The 19,711-nt window shown below is 46.1% G+C and overlaps 1 protein-coding gene across 2 annotated transcripts in view; it reads right to left on the reverse strand.

Annotated features, from left to right (window-relative positions):
* SLC25A26 (solute carrier family 25 member 26) overlaps window positions 1–19,711 on the reverse strand; it is a 218,353-nt gene that overhangs the window by 82,000 nt on the left and 116,642 nt on the right. The window contains exon 1 of one of the 2 annotated variants that reach the window (XM_072127809.1): window positions 1,644–1,661. The exons of the other annotated variant lie outside the window; for it this stretch is intronic. The gene's annotated coding sequence lies outside the window, so the exon portion shown is untranslated. Of the gene's footprint in view, window positions 1–1,643; window positions 1,662–19,711 lie in introns of those variants that run through there. 2 annotated transcript variants of the gene reach the window in all.

Below are 19,711 nucleotides of genomic sequence, written 5' to 3' on the forward strand. Positions count from 1 at the left end.
GTCCCACGATCTCTGTCGCATGGAAGCAGCGCGGCTTCGCCACAATCCAATCGCGTGTCGATACAATCCCAGCGCAGACACCTGTTAAATACCTGTCAAAGCTGCGCAAATCCTGAAAACAGCGAACAGACCAACGAAAGTGCGATCTGCGACCCTTAGTAAATAAGCCCCTGCTTGTCCTAATCTCGCCTGTGATTGGCCGAGCACCTTTTAATATGGGTCAAAAAGAACCAGATTACAAAGACACAAACAGACGGCAACAGTACGGAAGTCGCTGCTTAAAGGGGCTGTTCTTCCAAAAACAGAACCTGACCAGGGTTTGTGCCTGTTTTGCAGCGCAGCTGTATAGAAATGAATAGAGCTTAGGTGCAATGTCATGCACGACCTATGGTCAGGTGTGGAGATATTTTTTGATGAAAGCAGCCATTTTCTCAGCCCCTTTAAGTTTTAAGATATAATCCAGATAGAGGTATGATCCATTCTAACCTCAGGATTTACTCAATGACTGAGAAGGAGAGTGCAAACCTGCAGTGTAAAGTACAGGTAACCCATGAGATAATTCCTCTGTCCACCTGGCAACAGAGCTCCATGAAAGGAAATTTACCATCAGAATTCATCATGATAAACCAGGGACATTACTCATAGATCCAGGCACCGTGACACTGGTAATCTTCTTATATTTGTTATATAAGAAAACAACTTTTAAAATGATGCTAATGAGCCAGAGGGGCATTACCAGAGCCCCTCCATGTTCTCACTTCACAGCCTGTTACACTGTGCAGGAGAACTTCCCCCTCCCATGGTGTGCTGAAACTTCCTCTGCTGCTACAACTTTACATCAGGCAGAGTCAAGTTGAAGTGTTGAGGGAGAAGGGGAGACAGTGTAACAGCCTATGAAGCTGCAACACAGAGGGGCTCTTGAAGCACCCTAGTAGCCCTTCAGGCTCATTAGCATTGATTTTAGGAGGAAGGAGGCCATGGATGACAAAATAAAAGAACATTACCACAGTCATGAAGCCTCGGTCTGCGAGTAAGTGGTTTATCATGATGGATTTTGATGGTAAATTTCCCTTAAAGGACATTACCACCTGGATGAAGGATTGTAAACCAAGCACACTAACATACTGGAGTGTGCCTACTCTGGCAGGATCCACTCTTATTTTAGCTTCATACGTCCTGGATTTTACACAAAAAGGCGTTAATAGAGCCTGGAGCCCCTCAAGCTAATTTGCGTAATTTTTAAAGCCTTTTTTGTCAAAAACAAGGGCATAAAAAGCTAAAAGGGTCCTGCCAGATAGGGCGCACCCCAGTATGTCAGTGTGCTGGGTTTACAATCCTTCATCCTGGTAGTAGATTTCCTTTAAAGCAAATTGGGCTGGGGTGCAATACCAGACACAATCCACAGATGGATGTGGCGGCGCTGCTTCTGTAGACACCATCTGTGTCTCACTAATCCATAATAAATCTCAATCTCTAATCTCAATAAATCCATTTGATTAGCACAGACTGGAATGTGCTATAGTTATTATAACATAAAGATCTGTACATCTATTCATTGTGGTTTCAGACTATAACCCGCAGGCCGCGCTTTACTTATTGCTGGTAACTTTCTGAGGTCGCCGCTTTCCTTCCATCGCTCTGACCTTGAAGGTAACTCTAATTTAGCAGGTGCTGGATGCGTCTTGTTGATGTCTGTCAGACCCTTGGAAAGAAAAAAAAGAAACACAACAGCAAATGTTCTCGTCACTTCTGAACAAAAGGGCGACTCTAGGTGTGAATAGACGACCCCTGGGGAAATCTAGTTGTTCCAGGACTGACCTGGTTCCTGCCGAGGAGGGAGATGTTATTGCTTGTGGCTGTCATTTTCCTTGAGTTCGTAAATGAGGAGTCACCAGGGACCCCAAGACAATGGAATAAATACAATGCGCTGGATCCGATTTAGAGAATAGAATGTAAACTTTTGTGAAATTCCTACGGTATAAATTTATGCTTAATTATCTATACAACCATGTAACTAGTATCTGACATTAAAGGGGGTATTTCAGTTCCAAAATCAGGTAAAACCAGATTTGTGTAGGAAACTTTGTACATTCTCCTGTTTCCACTCTCTGGTTTCTCCGTTTTACAACTGCAGACTAGAGATGAACGGACCTGATGTTCTGGTTCTGCATTCGAGTACATGTGCGTGACCCGGACATGTTGCCGGATTGTGGCCAAACAGCCAATCAGGCAAATGACTATGTTCATGTTCAGCCCCCTGGTCAATCATAGCAATGGCTAACTGCTAGGGGTGTCAATTTGCCGGATTGGCTGTTGGGGTTAAGATATAGGTAGGGGATCGATAAAAAGACAAGGTGCATCTAAAAATAATGTTGGGAGCAAGATAGACAGGTGAGGGGCATAGAGAAATAAGTAGGGGGCAAGATGAGGGGCATAGAGAAATAGGCAGGGGGCACAATAGTAACTCGAGGGGCACAGAGATAGAAAGATGAAAGACATAGAGAAATAAAGTAGGGGTCAACATAGAAAGATGAGGGGATAGAAAAATAAGTTGGGGTTAACATAGAAAGATGAGGGCCTTCGAAAAAATAATGTTTGGGTCAATATAGAAAGATGAGGGGCATAGAAAGATAGGTAGGGGAAAGATAGAAAGACAATGGGCATCGAAAAATTATGTTGGGGGCTAGATAGAAAGATGAAGGGCATAGAGAAATAAGTAGGGGGGATATAGAAAGATAAGGACAAATAAGAAGGGGGCAAGATAGAATGATGAGGGGCATAGAGAAATAAGTAGGGGGTAACATAGAGAGGAGGGGAATAGAGAAATAAGTACGGGGCAATAAAATGCAATGAAACAGAACTCCTCAAGCAATGTGTTTTTTATTCAACCAGTGTTCAGACTGCTCAGTGAAGGCAGGAAATTATTTGTCATATTTTGTAGTTAGGAAGATAGAAAGATGAGGGGCATAGAGAGATAAGTAGGGGACAACATAGAAAGATGAAGAGCATAGATAGATAAGTAGGGGGCAACATAGAAGGATGAGGGGCATAGAGAAATAAGTAGGGGGCAACATAGAAAGATGAGGGGCATAGAGAGATAAGTAGGGGGCAACATAGAAAGATGAGGGGCATAGAGAGATAAGTAGGGGGCAACATAGAAGGATGAGGGGCATAGAGAAATAAGTAGGGGGCAACATAGAAAGATGAGGGGCATAGATAGATAAGTAGGGGGCAACATAGAAGGATGAGGGGCATAGAGAAATAAGTAGGGGGCAACATAGAAAGATGAGGGGCATAGAGAGATAAGTAGGGGGCAACATAGAAAGATGAGGGGCATAGAGAGATAAGTAGGGGGCAACATAGAAGGATGAGGGGCATAGAGAAATAAGTAGGGGGCAACATAGAAAGATGAGGGGCATAGAGAGATAAGTAGGGGGCAACATAGAAAGATGAGGGGCATAGAGAGATAAGTAGGGGGCAACATAGAAGGATGAGGGGCATAGAGAAATAAGTAGGGGGCAACATAGAAAGATGAGGGGCATAAAGAAATAAGTAGGGGGCAACATAGAAAGATGAGGGGCATAGAGAAATAAGTAGGGGGCAACATAGAAAGATGAGGGGCATAGAGAAATAAGTAGGGGGCAACATAGAAAGATGAGGGACATAGAGAAATAAGTAGGAGGCAACATAGGAGGATGAGGGGCATAGAGAAATAAGTAGGGGGCAACATAGGAGGATGAGGGGCATATAGCGATATGTAGGGGGCAACATAGAAAGAAGAGGAACATATAGAGATAAGTAGGGGGCAACATAGAAAGATGAGGGGCATAGAGAAATATGTAGTGTCAACATAGAAAGATGAGGGGCATAGAGAATTAAGTAGGGGGCAACATAGAGAGATGAGGTCATAGAGAGATAATTAGGGGCATAGAAAGATAAGGACATAGAGAAATAAGTATGGGATAACGAAGTGAGATAGGGAGTATAGAGAACAATTGGGAAGGCAGAGAGAAGTGGGACATAAAAAGACAATTGGGGCAACATGGATGGATGGGGGAAAAGAAACATAAGTGGGGGGCAACAGTGAGCCGGAGGACTATGAGATAAGAAGACACAACATAAAGAAGTTGGTGGCAAAGAGATAAGAGAAGATAATCTAGGGAGATGGGTGAATACATTACATCAATAATTGATTTGGCAAGCTCTGTGCAGCGCTATGTCATCTGTGTGCGCTATATAAGTAAAGGAATATTATTATTGCTATTATTATTAATATTGAGATAAAATCAAGAAGTGTCATTTTGTTTGTTAAAAGAAATCAAAAACTAATTATAGACAAAGTCGCTCCGTATTTCTGTGTGCAGTGAGAGAAGGCTTCAGCCATTATTACCAACACTGACAAGTAACATGATATTTTGGGGCCAGAGGGTCAACATTAACCAACTTGTCCAGACTGACAATGTAATATCAGCTGTGTTATTGAGTCGTGAATCTGACCTCTCGGGAGATGGATTCTGAGCTTTCTGCTGTGTTCATGGTCTGACAGGGGGATAGGAATAACAGAAATGTTTTGCAGGACTGATATATAAGACTGACAGCGGATAAGAAATATTGAGGAATATTTATTCTGCTTAAAGGGAACTTGTCACCCCATTAAACTAATAGCCCCCTTCAGGTCAGGTACCAAATGTCCTTTCTATAATTCCTATTTTATGCAAAATTTCATCCGTTTACCTATAACAAATTATTTTCTAAAGTCATGTGAAAATGAGCAGAGCAGAGTCATATTTGAAATGAGTCAAGTTCAGAGGCTTAAGGTGGACAGAAGCCCTGTCTATAGCACCTAGAAACATGCTGTTGGTGACATATTAAATATAAGAATCACATCTTTAGATCGCATCAGGCTTGTAGTTTGGTTCACTTCATAACAGGAGATACAGGCAGTAAAAGACATAACTGAAAATGTGCATACAGATAAAGAAAAAATAGGAATTGGATTTTGATCTGCCAGTATCTCTCGGCAAACTGTCTCTTAAGAAAACAAAAACATATTGGGTGATTGAAATAGCTGGAGGTGCGGGAGACACATAGGAGAGGCTTCTATCCTAGATGATTTGTACTACATTTCCTGCTAAATGTTTCCATAGAAAGATTACTTCTCTTCAAGGGGGGGGGGGGGGGGGGGGGGGGGAGGGGTTGGGTTATATATCGATAGAGTAGGTCCTCAATATCAAATTGATCCTCACTTCTTAATGGAAATCGACCATCAAAATCCATCATGATAAACCAGGGACACTTCCTCATAGATCCAGGGACCGTGACTGTGGTAATCTTCTTATATTAGTAATCCATTGTCTCCTTCCTTCTAAAATCATGTTTTTAAATTATTGTAATAAGCCTGTGGGGGGGTGTTACCCTTTGCCCTCCCATCAAATCCCTCTGCCAGATGTAATCTCACTGTAGCAGAGGAAGTTTAATCACAGTGGGAGGGGGGAAATGCTTCCAGCCTGTGAAGCTGCAGTATGGTAGGGCTTTGGTAACACCCACAGAGCCCGTTGTACTCATTAACAATATTGTAAATGTTAATTTTAGAAAGATGGAGGCCAGATTACATAAAAAGTTCTATGGAGAGGGGGGAGGGTATCATTGAGTCATAGAGAAGAACTTGAAAAAGAAGATTTAGATGATGGCCCCAGAACAATTTCACAGAATGGCCCTAGAGATATATATTTTAGAAGGTCCTGGGGGCTATTTGTACCTTACTTTGGCATTAAAGGGGTATTCCAGGAATAAGCATAATTCATGTTCAAATGTGTCATTTAAATATAAGTGAATATATTTAAAATGCTACTGGCCCTTAAATCAGTCCTGTGATTTTGTCCTTTCGGAGGAGACACAAGACAGGAGATGGTTGCTTGTCACATGTCCACATTACGTCTTGTAGTGATGGGTCGTTTGCGAACGAGCTGGCACAAAGAGCCGGCACTTGTTCGTGAACGACCTGAGCCGACTCCTGTCAGTGAGCCCATGGCTCACTAAACCCTGCCCCTGCTCTTCTTAGTGAGGGGAGCCTAATGAGCCAGCTCATTAAGAAGAGCCGGAATTCCCATCACTAATGTCCTGCACCTGCCTGGGCAGGTCATGTGATCATCACTATGTTTGGCTGTAGATGGTTGTTTGCAGTGTTGTGGTGAGACCCATCTCAGTGATGTAATGTGCAGTGATGGCAGTTATACATCATTACTATGGTAACAGAGAAAGACAGCCTGTTACATCATCACTGGGAGCAGAGCATAAAAGGGAGGAACTGAGAACTGAAGGATCATGGGAGTTGTAGTATCCTGTGGCGGCCATCTTGGAGATAATTTTGCCTACTTTAGAAAGCCCATAACATTTTGTGAATCATAAAAGCCCTTTTTTGTGATTAATGACATTAAGTTTTGTTGTATTCATTTATTTATAGTATTATGGGTTTGGGTATCAGATGTTCATATTCCCGGAATATCCCTTTAATAAATGATTCACTTAATGCACATTTTAGACTTTCCTTTTTCTATCTCCATGTAACATGTTGGTTTTGTATTCATCGCCCTGTGTCACAGTAACGTCCCATAAGTATTTAGAAGTCCCAACCTCTTGTGCTTCTCTTACATGATCCCGACTTTAATGAATAACCCTGACCTAATGCTATGCACCTATTATTAATCTTCCTCATGAGTCCCCGATGCGCTTCCATTGACCTAAAAATCTGTGACTACGGAAAGGACACGGCCACACGACAATCTGTCGCTCCCTGCTGCTGAGTGTGCACATTATGGATCTCAGATAAACCTCCTTATGTTTTATTCCAGCGCGGAAACAAACCAGAACAATGTGTGTGACGGAGATAAGTGCATCCGTAGATTGACGTGTAATTAGAAGCAAATGTTGACTGACCCAAAAACATCTTCATTTATTAGCAAATAGATTACCTCTAGTGCGGATATGAAGAGGGGTTTACAGTCCATGAGGTCTAGTGCAGGAGCTAAACTTTAATGTTATTAACTGACATGTTGTTTCACTCTGTTCTCCAATTGTTGTATTGTACTTTTAAATGACGATTGTTCCTTTTCGGTCTGACGCAACAACAGTAAACTTGAGTGGAACGAGCGCAACTTTCCAGGAACTTGACAAAGATGAGGTTATATATTAGCTAGTCCCATCCTTTTGGCCAGAAACAGGCAGAACAGAGTAGCTTTCCATGTTCCCCTAGATCAGTGATGGCGAACCTTTTAGAGGCCGAGTGCCCAAACTACAACAAAGACCCGCTCATTTATCACAAAGTGCCAACACAGAAATTTAATTTGTGATTTATACTCCCTTCTCTGTCACAGATTTCATTGATACCAGCCCCTGAGGACACCAATAAAGCAGAAAATAGTCCCAGGTAGTCATGTCACTTTGAAATAGATCTGTGCACAGCAAGTCCTGGGCTGTCTGGGACTGCAGGAAGATACCTGGAGTCATCTCTGGTGATGGCCTGGGTGCCCACAGAAAGGGCTCCGAGTGCCACCTCTGGCCCTAACCATAACCATAGGTTAGCCATCACTGACCTAGACCGTAGGGTCAGAGCTCACAAAGAAACCCTCTCATCATATCAAAAATAATTAATAAATAATAATTCTTTATTTATATAGCGCACACAGAATACGCAGTGCTGCACAAAGCATACCAAATCAGTCCCCGTCCCCAATGGGGCTCACAATCTAAAGAACCTAACAGTATGTTTTGGAGTGTGGAAGGAAACTGGAGGACCCGGAGGAAACCCACGCAAACATGGAGAGAACATACAAACTCTTTGCAGATGTTGACCTGGCTGAGATTTGATAACCACCCTATCAAAAAGTACCAGAGAGCTTATACAGAGAGGGACAAAACAATTTGCCAATTGCCTGATGTTGTTCAAGCTTCACGGTAGCGCCAAGAGGACTACCTTGCCTTCAGTGAAGACTCCAGTGAATGTCTATACAGGCCCCTGATATACCATATCACAAGTATAAGCTAAGTTTTTAATTACAATTTTTGTGTGGTAAAAGCTTCGGCTTATACTTCAGTATGTATAAAAAGTAAACATAGTACTCACCTCCAGCTCCACTTCTATCTCAGCTTCCTGTGTAGCAGCGTGGGTAGAAAGGGGTCAATGTACTCTGCTCGCACACCCACTATCATGCAGCAGTGTTCACCGCCTGATGACATCATAGTGTGTGCGCGGGCAGAACGCATGCAGAACGCAAGCGTCTCTACCCATGCTGATACACAGGAAGCTGAGAATATGGGAATATTAGCTGCAGGGAGCGTCAGAGGTAAGTACTGAGTTTAAATTTCTTAAATATTGAGGGGCCCTGTGTGGGAGGCTGCTGCAGTATTTTTAATTAGTGGGGGAGGGTGCTGTACATATGCATTTCTGTGTCCAATGCATTTCCCACCCTAGCCTTATACTCGAGTCAATAGGTTTTCCCAGTTTTTTTGTGTTACCTAACTAGTGGAGTATAAACCCCCCTGTGGGCGGGAGCACAAAGTCAGTCAGTTCAGTCTTAGTCTTCAGTTGGAGTACCTGTCTGTACCGCACAAGCCAGTGTCACACTACCAGGAAGCAGAGGTGTCTTAGGCCACTGCCTGACACCTTGGGCAAGTCAGGAGACTAGGTCCCAGAGCAGAGGTCCACTGTACAGACTCGGCTCCATCTACCAGCCCAACCTGAATCTACTACCAGGCTGTGAGCAACCCTTCCTGCGGACCAGCTATCTCTTACCAGCTTTCCAGCCTGCTAAACCTGCTGCTGTTGAAGGTATAATAAAGAAAGAGTTGATTTGCACAACGTGCCTGCGTGTGATCCCTGGATCAGGCTGCTTCAACATCACTGGCTCCTCATCCTTCATCACCCAGGGATTCCTATATACACTTCAGAGGTTGCCCCAGGGAGAAACCTCCTTCATCAGCCTCTGCCTCTACATTTTTTGCACAGACCACCCGCTGTAGGGGAGACCTGCCAGGCTGTAGGCCTGTCCTCCGGTCGCAATACCAAGCACCGTGACCATAGCCTGCCCAGGGCCGCATAAGCAACTCCGGTATTCTGAGCCCAGGCTGCCTCCAGTAACCAAAGGAAGGCTAGACACTGGTAGGGGATGTTGCAGACAGAAGAAACTTCCACACTCTTGGGCTCCCCTCCCATTTTTTCTAAGGGGTCTCCTGATTTTAAGAGGTCAGAAACAACATGGATGAGCACCTTGATTGTCAACAAGTCCAATCCTCCATAAAGGCTATTTGCTCTCATAAGAGGTGTCTGCCTGAATTATTTTCTTACTTGGTGTCACGGGTGTCCCTTTGATCCATGTCCCGACCCCCACTTACCTCCTCATGCTCCTGATGCCATCCTGGCCGGTCGGCGTGTGTCCCCGCTTCCTAGGGCGCGTGCTCCCATCAACCCCCACTGGATCTCTGAGCTATTAGCTTTAGAGAAACTTTTCCATTGCTGTTCCTGATCCCATTTCTTTACCTGTTCCTGCATTGATCTCCTGTTGTTAACCTCGGACCCGACCTCAACTCTGCACTATTGCCCGCCAGCCCTGACTATCTGCCTGGCCCCCACCTCGGGCTTGTATTGTGCTTCTGTACCTCGACCTTGGCTGCCACTGTGAGCTAGTCGCACCTGTGGAACGACCTGGTGGCACCACGCCACAGTAAGACCATCCTGCTTTGCACCGGGCTCTGGTACCACTTGTCATTGTCATCGTCCGCCGTGGTCCAGGGGGTTCACTAACCCTGAGCCCTGACACTTCAATTTTTGCCCAGCATGTTTATAAAGGGGAAACAAAGGAAAATAAAGGCAGTAAGTACAATTAATTTTATAATATCTTCAGGTTATTAAGAGCCTTATAGCATTTAATGAAGGGGCCCGCGGGGGATTTCTGGTGCCTCATTGGCTATTTCATATAATGCATCCCAGGTCCCATTGACCCTCCTCTCTCTTTACGCTGGGTCGGGTTGTTTCAAGGGGAGGGGGCCAGAGCTAATACATTTCAAGGGGGGTGGGATCATTGCAATCCTTCTGCCCGGCGGGGTGACAAGAGCTCCCACCCACCCTGCCCTTGGTTCTATACTCTGTGTGGTATCTTGCCTTATTTTTCAGACAAGTGGTTTTATTCCGCTGATGCCAACAGATAGCTTGGATTGCCCACATATCTGATGCCTCGCTGCATTGGTCATTTGGTGGAGGCGAGGAGAAGAAGAAGGAGAATAATACATATGGGAATAGAATGCTATTATTTCTTGCACTTTATTTTGTTATATGTTCAAAATTGCCTAAAAAATCAAGTTACTTTGTTGAAAAATGATTAATAAATGCTAATGGCCTACCCACATTACCCAATATTAAGCGTGTTTTTATATCTGGGCTGCTGTAAGTTAATGGAACTCGTGAGATGGGTTCTTCAGCTCACAAATCCCTACATTCCTGAGTTAGATACAATAACCTTCACTATCTCTCTTATATTCACCCTTCCCTGGGGCAGGGGACCTCTTGCATAACATAGATACCATCAGTCCACATGTTTCAGGGTTGATGGGTACAATCAGGAAGCGGAGTTCATCAATGTCAAAGTTGAAGTCATTAAGGTTGACACAACGTCCAGTGCCCAGGGCAAATATTTATGTGTGTAGTTACATACATGTCCCATCATTGCTGCCTCTGCACTTTCTATGTCTTTGTCTCTGGATTGGTGTATAGCTTGCTCCTCATAAAGACCCCCATATTTATTACTACTAATGAGTTTATTTACCTAATTTTGGTGGAAAAACACATTGGGGCACATTTACTTACCCGGTCCTGTCCCATTGGCCCACAATTATCAAAAACAGAACAAACTGCACTAGGTGCAGTTTGCCTGTGAAGTGTGTAGAGGGCGCCAGATTCATGATTTGTGGCACCCGTTTTTCACAAATTTGCCACCACCTACACTGCTCCGACAGAATGCACCAAATACAATGTGCAAATTGTTTGCACTGAAAAGAACGTGCAAATTGTTTGCACTGAAAAGAACATGCAAAGTCAGATTTAAAAAAAAACTGGTGCCGGGGCTTTATGCTCTTCCGGCCCGTGCGCATCACTATATCGCAGCCACGTGACGTCATAGTTTAAGTGGGCCTTTACGCTATGGCAGCCGCAACACTGCCACGTCATATTGATGCGCCTTGGCTGGAGAGAACGAGCCGCGAAGCCGAGGAGAAGACGGGGTCGGGAAGAAGAAACTGGAAGAAGAGTATAGCTTTTTAAAAAAGATTTTTTTAAGAGAACCCGGCTGTGATGTTGGAGGGAGCATCTGGAGCAGACATTTCATTAATAGGGGGCATCTGAGGTGGACATTTTATTAAAGGGGGACCGTGCTGGTGGACATTTCAGTAAAGAGGGACCCTGATGGTGGACATTTCAGTAAATGGGGGACCGTGCTGGTGGACATTTCAGTAAAGGGTGATGCTGCTGGTGGACATTTCAGTAAAGGGGGATGCTGCTGGAGGACATTTCAGTAAAGGGTGATGCTGCTGGTGGACATTTCAGTAAAGGGGTATGCTGCTGGAGGACATTTCAGTAAAGGGGTATGCTGCTGGTGGACATTTCAGTAAAGGGGGATGCTGCTGGTGGACATTTCAGTAAAGGGGTATGCTGCTGGAGGACATTTCAGTAAAGGGGGATGCTGCTGGTGGACATTTCAGTAAAGGGTGATGCTGCTGGTGGACATTTCAGTAAAGGGTGATGCTGCTGGTGGACATTTCAGTAAAGGGGTATGCTGCTGGTGGACATTTCAGTAAAGGGGTATGCTGCTGGTGGACATTTCAGTAAAGGGGGAATGCTGCTGGTGGACATTTCAGTAAAGGGGGATGCTGCTGGTGGACATTTCAGTAAAGGGTGATGCTGCTGGTGGACATTTCAGTAAAGGGGGATGCTGCTGGTGGACATTTCAGTAAAGGGTGATGCTGCTGGTGGACATTTCAGTAAAGGGGTATGCTGCTGGAGGACATTTCAGTAAAGGGGGACCCTGCCGGAGGACATTTCAGTAAAGGGGGACCCTGCCGGTGGACATTTCAGTAAAGGGGGACACTGCTGGTGGACATTTCAGTAAAGGGGGACACTGCTGGTGGACATTTCAGTAAAGGGGGACACTGCTGGTGGACATTTCAGTAAAGGGGGACACTGCTGGTGGACATTTCAGTAAAGGAGGACACTGCTGGTGGACATTTCAGTAAATGTGGACTCTACTGTGGACTGTAAACCAGTTCTGCCCCTAGTACACTTGCAGGCTGATTTGCATGTCCATAAACCGATGATTAACTCTTGGTTGATTAATCTGCTTTTGGACATGGGTATATTTTTGCTCATGATAAAGCCCCTTACCCTTCACTTTCATTGATTTGGGAGGTATTGTTGAACTAACTGAATGGGGCACATCCTAAAAGGTTAAAAAAATTCCTTTAAAAAATCCTCCCATATAAAATGTGCGTACAAATATTGTCAAAGTGTGCAGGATATACTTGGGTGTACGCAGCAGATCAGCTCCGTACAGCACTATGGCCTCTGTGTTATTTTCCTATTGTGGAGCAGCTGTTGTCATTGGCTGCGGTGTCCATTATATAACCCTTGGGGCTATATACGGGGCTCCCGCAGCTGCTCACACTTTATTTATAACTGTAATTAGTATTCTCAATCAATTCTGAAATCTTTGACCTCCAATGATGCATCATTTACAATGTCAGGTATGAATTTATCTGCTGAAGCTGGGTTTGTTCCGGTATATAAACCATTTTATAAACCCTTATTATTGCATTATTAGTTTATAGAGTGGATCTGTAATTTCAGAGGGAAATCAGTCTTCAAGAGCAAAGTCTATCCATAAAGAAAGCCTTGATGACTGGAGGACTCATTAACACACAGGCATATCATGAACTATCCATTGATGTCGATGGAAAAATATAATGCCTAATTTCCACTGTGGCGGCACTGCAGGGAAAACTGAAATATTGATCACTAGAGATGAGCGAACATGCTCGTCCGAGCTTGATGCTCGGTCGAGCATTAGGGTACTCGAAACTGCTCGTTACTCGGACGAATACTTCGCCCGCTCGAGAAAATGGCAGCTCCCGCCGTTTTGCTTTTTGGCGGCCAGAAACAGAGCCAATCACAAGCCAGGAGACTCTGCACTCCACCCAGCATGACGTGGTACCCTTACACGTCGATAGCAGTGGTTGGCTGGCCAGATCAGGTGACCCTGGGATAGACTAGCCGCTGCCCGCGCTGCTCGGATCATTCTGTGTCTGGATGCCGCTAGGGAGAGAGCTGCTGCTGGTCAGGGAAAGCGTTAGGGTGTTCTATTAGCTTACTGTTAGGCAGGAGTGATTCTCAAAGAACCCAACAGCCCTTCTTAGGGCTACAATAACGTTCTACTTTTTTTATTTTAATTTGCATCTATTACCATTTTGTGAGGAATTAGCAGGGGGACTTGCTACCGTTGTGTTTAGCTCTTAGTGGCACACATATCCATAGCAAAGACCGAAGTGGGAAAATTCAGTAGGGGTTGGATTTCTATTAGGCACTAACTCAGTGTCATCTCATCTGGCATAGTAGTGTGCTTCCTTTGATACTTGGCTAGAAAATAGCCATAGGAGAATACAAACAGCTTCTTGAAGCCTACAGTAGCGTTCTATATATTTGATTTCTGGTTGATCTGCTGGTGGCTGTAGTTTCTGCAGTGCATGTACTTGCCAATTCTGAGCAATTTGTAGTGAGACTTGCGACCGCTGTGTTCTGCGCTTAGTGGCGCACATATCCATAGCAAAGGCCGAAGTGGGAAAATTCAGTAGGGGTTGGATTTCTATTAGGCAATAACTCAGTGTCATCTCATCTGGCATAGTAGTGTGCTTCCTTTGATACTTGGCTAGAAAATAGCCATAGGAGAATACAAACAGCTTCTTGAAGCCTACAGTAGCGTTCTATATATTTGATTTCTGGTTGATCTGCTGGTGGCTGTAGTTTCTGCAGTGCATGTACTTGCCAATTCTGAGCAATTTGTAGTGAGACTTGCGACCGCTGTGTTCTGCGCTTAGTGGCGCACATATCCATAGCAAAGGCCGAAGTGGCAAAATTCAGTAGGGGTTGGATTTCTATTAGGCACTAACTCAGTGTCATCTCATCTGGCATAGTAGTGTGCTTCCTTTGATACTTGGCTAGAAAATAGCCATAGGAGAATACAAACAGCTTCTTGAAGCCTACAGTAGCGTTCTATATATTTGATTTCTGGTTGATCTGCTGGTGGCTGTAGTTTCTGCAGTGCATGTACTTGCCAATTCTGAGCAATTTGTAGTGAGACTTGCGACCGCTGTGTTCTGCGCTTAGTGGCGCACATATCCATAGCAAAGGCCGAAGTGGGAAAATTCAGTAGGGGTTGGATTTCTATTAGGCAATAACTCAGTGTCATCTCATCTGGCATAGTAGTGTGCTTCCTTTGATACTTGGCTAGAAAATAGCCATAGGAGAATACAAACAGCTTCTTGAAGCCTACAGTAGCGTTCTATATATTTGATTTCTGGTTGATCTGCTGGTGGCTGTAGTTTCTGCAGTGCATGTACTTGCCAATTCTGAGCAATTTGTAGTGAGACTTGCGACCGCTGTGTTCTGCGCTTAGTGGCGCACATATCCATAGCAAAGGCCGAAGTGGGAAAATTCAGTAGGGGTTGGATTTCTATTAGGCACTAACTCAGTGTCATCTCATCTGGCATAGTAGTGTGCTTCCTTTGATACTTGGCTAGAAAATAGCCATAGGAGAATACAAACAGCTTCTTGAAGCCTACAGTAGCGTTCTATATATTTGATTTCTGGTTGATCTGCTGGTGGCTGTATTTTCTGCAGTGCATGTACTTGCCAATTCTGAGCAATTTGTAGTGAGACTTGCGACCGCTGTGTTCTGCGCTTAGTGGCGCACATATCCATAGCAAAGGCCGAAGTGGGAAAATTCAGTAGGGGTTGGATTTCTATTAGGCAATAACTCAGTGTCATCTCATCTGGCATAGTAGTGTGCTTCCTTTGATACTTGGCTAGAAAATAGCCATAGGAGAATACAAACAGCTTCTTGAAGCCTACAGTAGCGTTCTATATATTTGATTTCTGGTTGATCTGCTGGTGGCTGTAGTTTCTGCAGTGCATGTACTTGCCAATTCTGAGCAATTTGTAGTGAGACTTGCGACCGCTGTGTTCTGCGCTTAGTGGCGCACATATCCATAGCAAAGGCCGAAGTGGGAAAATTCAGTAGGGGTTGGATTTCTATTAGGCAATAACTCAGTGTCATCTCATCTGGCATAGTAGTGTGCTTCCTTTGATACTTGGCTAGAAAATAGCCATAGGAGAATACAAACAGCTTCTTGAAGCCTACAGTAGCGTTCTATATATTTGATTTCTGGTTGATCTGCTGGTGGCTGTAGTTTCTGCAGTGCATGTACTAGCCAATTCTGAGCAATTTGTAGTGAGACTTGCGACCGCTGTGTTCTGCGCTTAGTGGCGCACATATCCATAGCAAAGGCCGAAGTGGCAAAATTCAGTAGGGGTTGGATTTCTATTAGGCACTAACTCAGTGTCATCTCATCTGGCATAGTAGTGTGCTTCCTTTGATACTTGGCTAGAAAATAGCCATAGCAATAGGATAGGATTGTTTGGTTTTAAAAACTCAAAAAAAAACAAAAAACACAAAAAAAAAAAAAAACACAAAAAAACACAAAAAAAAACAAAAAGAAGTAAAAAAAAAAAAAAAGTTATAACTCTCATTTTAAAAATGTTTAACCCGAGGGCTAGGGGTAGAGGACGAGGGCGGGGACGTGGGCGTCCAACTACTGCAGGGGTCAGAGGCCGTGGTCCTGGGCGGGGTGAGACACCACCTGCTGATGAGGGAGCAGGGGAACGCCGCAGAGCTACACTCCCTAGGTTCATGTCTGAAGTTACTGGGACTCGTGGTAGAGCACTGTTGAGGCCAGAACAGTGCGAACAGGTGATGTCGTGGATTGCTGACAATGCTTCGAGCAATTTGTCCACCACCAGTCAGTCTTCCACGCAGTCCACCCATGTCACCGAAATCCCCACTCCTCCAGCTCCTGCACCTCAGCCTCCTCCCCCCCAGTCTGCCCCCTCCCAGGAAAATTTGCCATTTGAACCGGCATACTCTGAGGAACTGTTTTCTGGACCCTTCCCACAGTCACAAACCACTTGTCCGGTTGCTGCTGAGCAATTTTCCGATGCCCAGGTTTTCCACCAGTCACAGTCTGTGGGTGATGATGACCTTCTTGACGTAGTGGAAGTGTGTAAAGAGGTGTCCGACGATGAGGAGACACGGTTGTCAGACAGTGGGGAAGTTGTTGTCAGGGCAGGAAGTCCGAGGGGGGAGCAGACTGAGGGATCGGAGGATGATGAGGTGACAGACCCAAGCTGGGTTGAGAGGCCGGGTGAACACAGTGCTTCTGAGACGGAGGAGAGTCCTCGACCTGAACAGGTTGGAAGAGGCAGTGGTGGGGCCAGACGGAGAGGCAGGGCCAGAGCTGGTGCATCAGCGCCACTGTCAACTAGTGAAGCTCCCGTGGTGAGGGCTCTTGCGGCGAGGGCTAGATCTTCAGAAGTGTGGAGGTTCTTTAAGGAAACACCGGATGACCGACGGACTGTGGTGTGCAACATTTGCCAAACCAGGCTCAGCAGGGGTTCCACCACTACTAGCTTAACTACCACCAGTATGCGCAGGCATATGAATGCTAAGCACCCCACTCAGTGGCAACAAGCCCCCTGCCCAGGACCCTGGCACAAAAACCCCATCGTCGCCTCCACGATCCTCCACAGCATCCACCAGCGTTCAGCTCTCCATACCCCAGACGCTGGAGCGGAAACGCAAATATAGTGCAACCCACCCGCACGCCCAAGCCCTTAATGTGCACATCTCCAGATTGCTTAGCCTGGAGATGCTGCCCTATAGGCTAGTAGAGACCGAGGCCTTTCGCAACCTCATGGCGGCGGCCGCCCCTCGGTATTCGGTCCCCAGCCGCCACTACTTTTCCCGATGTGCCGTCCCAGCCCTGCACCAGCACGTGTCAGACAACATCATCCGTGCCCTGACCAACGCCGTTTCTGACAAGGTCCACCTGACCACGGACACGTGGACGAGTGCTGCCGGGCAGGGCCACTATATATCGCTGACGGCACATTGGGTTAACTTGGTGGAGGCTGGGACCGAGTCTGACCCTGGGGCTGCTCATATACTGCCGAAGCCGAGGATTGCGGGGCCTACCTCGGTCCAGGTGTTTCAGGCCTACTATGCCTCCTCCTCCTCCCACCCCTCCTCCACCTCCTACTCCGAACTACCATCCGTGGGCACGGCGCCATCAGTCGGTAGCTCTAGGCACAGCAGCAGTGCCGTCGCTAAGCGACAGCAGGCGGTGCTCAAACTGCTGAGCCTAGGCGACAAAAGGCACACCGCCCAAGAGCTATTACAGGGCATCACGGCGCAGACTGATCTGTGGCTGGCACCGCTGAACCTCAAGCCGGGAATGGTTGTGTGTGACAACGGCCGTAACCTGGTGGCGGCTCTGCAACTCGGCAGACTGACACATGTGCCATGCCTGGCCCATGTGTTAAATCTGATAGTGCAGCGTTTCCTCAAGACATACCCCAATCTGTCTGATTTGCTCACGAAGGTGCGCCGCATCTGTGCGCATTTCAGGAAGTCCAGCCCAGATGCTGCCACTCTCAGGGCAGCGCAGCGCCGCCTCCAACTGCCCGCTCACCGACTGTTGTGCGACGTGCCCACGAGGTGGAATTCAACACTGACCATGTTATCCAGAGTTTACCAGCAGCGCAGAGCGATTGTAGACTGCCAGATGTCAACTTCCACCAGAACTGGTAGTCAGGTCAGTCAGCTTCCTCAAGTCTACAATGAGGAGTGGACGTGGATGTCTGATATCTGTCAGGTGCTGAGTAACTTTGAGGAGTCAACACAGATGGTCAGTGGCGATGCCGCCATCATCAGCCTCACCATCCCGCTGCTTGGCCTGTTGAAAAACTCTCTGGTCAGCATGAAGTCGGAAGCTTTGCGCTCGTCACAAGAGACGGGGGAAGAATATTCCCTTGTTGATAGCCAAAGCACCCTGAGGTCTGTTTCTCAGCGCATATCGGAGGAGGTGGAGGTGGAGGAGGATGAGGAGGAAGAGGAGGAGAATGTTGGCGAGACACAAGAGGGGACCATTGTTGAGTCCTTCACTGTTCAGCGTGTATGGGCAGAAGAAGAGGAGTTGGAGGAGTTGGAGGAGGAGGAAATGGACAGTCAGGCCAGTGAGGGGAGTGAATTCTTACGCGTTGGTACTCTGGCGCATATGGCAGATTTCATGCTAGGCTGCCTATCCCGTGACCCTCGCGTTCAAAGAATTTATTCCAGCACCGATTACTGGGTGTTCACTCTCCTGGACCCACGGTACAAGCAAAATCTTTCCACTCTCATCCCTGCAGAGGAAAGGAGTGTGAGAATGCATGAATACCAGCAGGCCCTGGTGCACAAGCTGAAACAGTATTTCCCTTCTGACAGCGCTAGCGGCAGAGTGCGTAGTTCTGCGGGACAAGTAGCGAGGGAGAGTAGGCGAGCAGGCAGCTTGTCCAGCACTGGCAAGGGTACGCTTTACAAGGCTTTTGCCAGCTATATGTCACCCCAGCAAGACACTGTCACCTGTCCCCAGTCTCGGCAGAGTAGGGCTGATCTTTACAGAAAGATGGTGAGGGAGTACGTAGCTGACCATACCATCGTCCTAAATGATCACACAGCTCCCTACAACTACTGGGTTTCAAAGCTGGACATGTGGCACGAACTGGCGCTGTACGCCTTGGAGGTTCTTGCCTGCCCTGCCGCTAGCGTCTTGTCCGAGCGGGTTTTCAGTGCAGCTGGTGGCATCATCACCGATAAGCGTACACGCCTGTCGACTGACAGCGCTGACAGGCTGACGCTTATTAAAATGAATAAAGGCTGGATTTCTCAGAATTTCCAATCTCCACCAGGTGAAGGAAGCTCAACCTGAATAATTGATCCACTCCTCCTCCTCCTCCTCATTTTCCTCCTTCTCCTCCTCTTTGTACAGTAAAGCAGAGGAAAATGGCTATTTTTTGACAGGGCCCACTGACTCTTGCTATAGTACTTCATGCATTTAATTTTTCTGGAGGGCCACCTACCCGGTCCTCTGTTTGAAACAATTTTTGTGAGTGCCACATACAGGCACTCAATCTATTCCATTTTTCTGGAGGGCCACCTACCCGGTCCTCTGTTTTAAAAAATTTTTGGGACTGCCACATACAGGCACTCAATCTATTCCATTTTACTGGAGGGCCACCTACCCGGTCCTCTGTTTTAAAAAATTTTTGGGACTGCCACATACAGGCACTCAATCTATTCCATTTTACTGGAGGGCCACCTACCTGCTCCTCTGGTTTGAAACATTTTTGGGACTGCCACATACAGGCACTCAATCTTTTCCATTTTACTGCAGGGCCACCTACCTGCTCCTCTGGTTTGAACAATTTTTGGGACTGCCACATACAGGCACTCAATCTATTCCATTTTACTGGAGGGCCACCTGCCTGCTCCTCTGGTTTGAAACATTTTTGGGACTGCCA

Source organism: Engystomops pustulosus, chromosome 10 (assembly GCF_040894005.1).
Source record: "Engystomops pustulosus chromosome 10, aEngPut4.maternal, whole genome shotgun sequence".
Taxonomy (NCBI): Eukaryota; Metazoa; Chordata; class Amphibia; order Anura; family Leptodactylidae; genus Engystomops; species Engystomops pustulosus.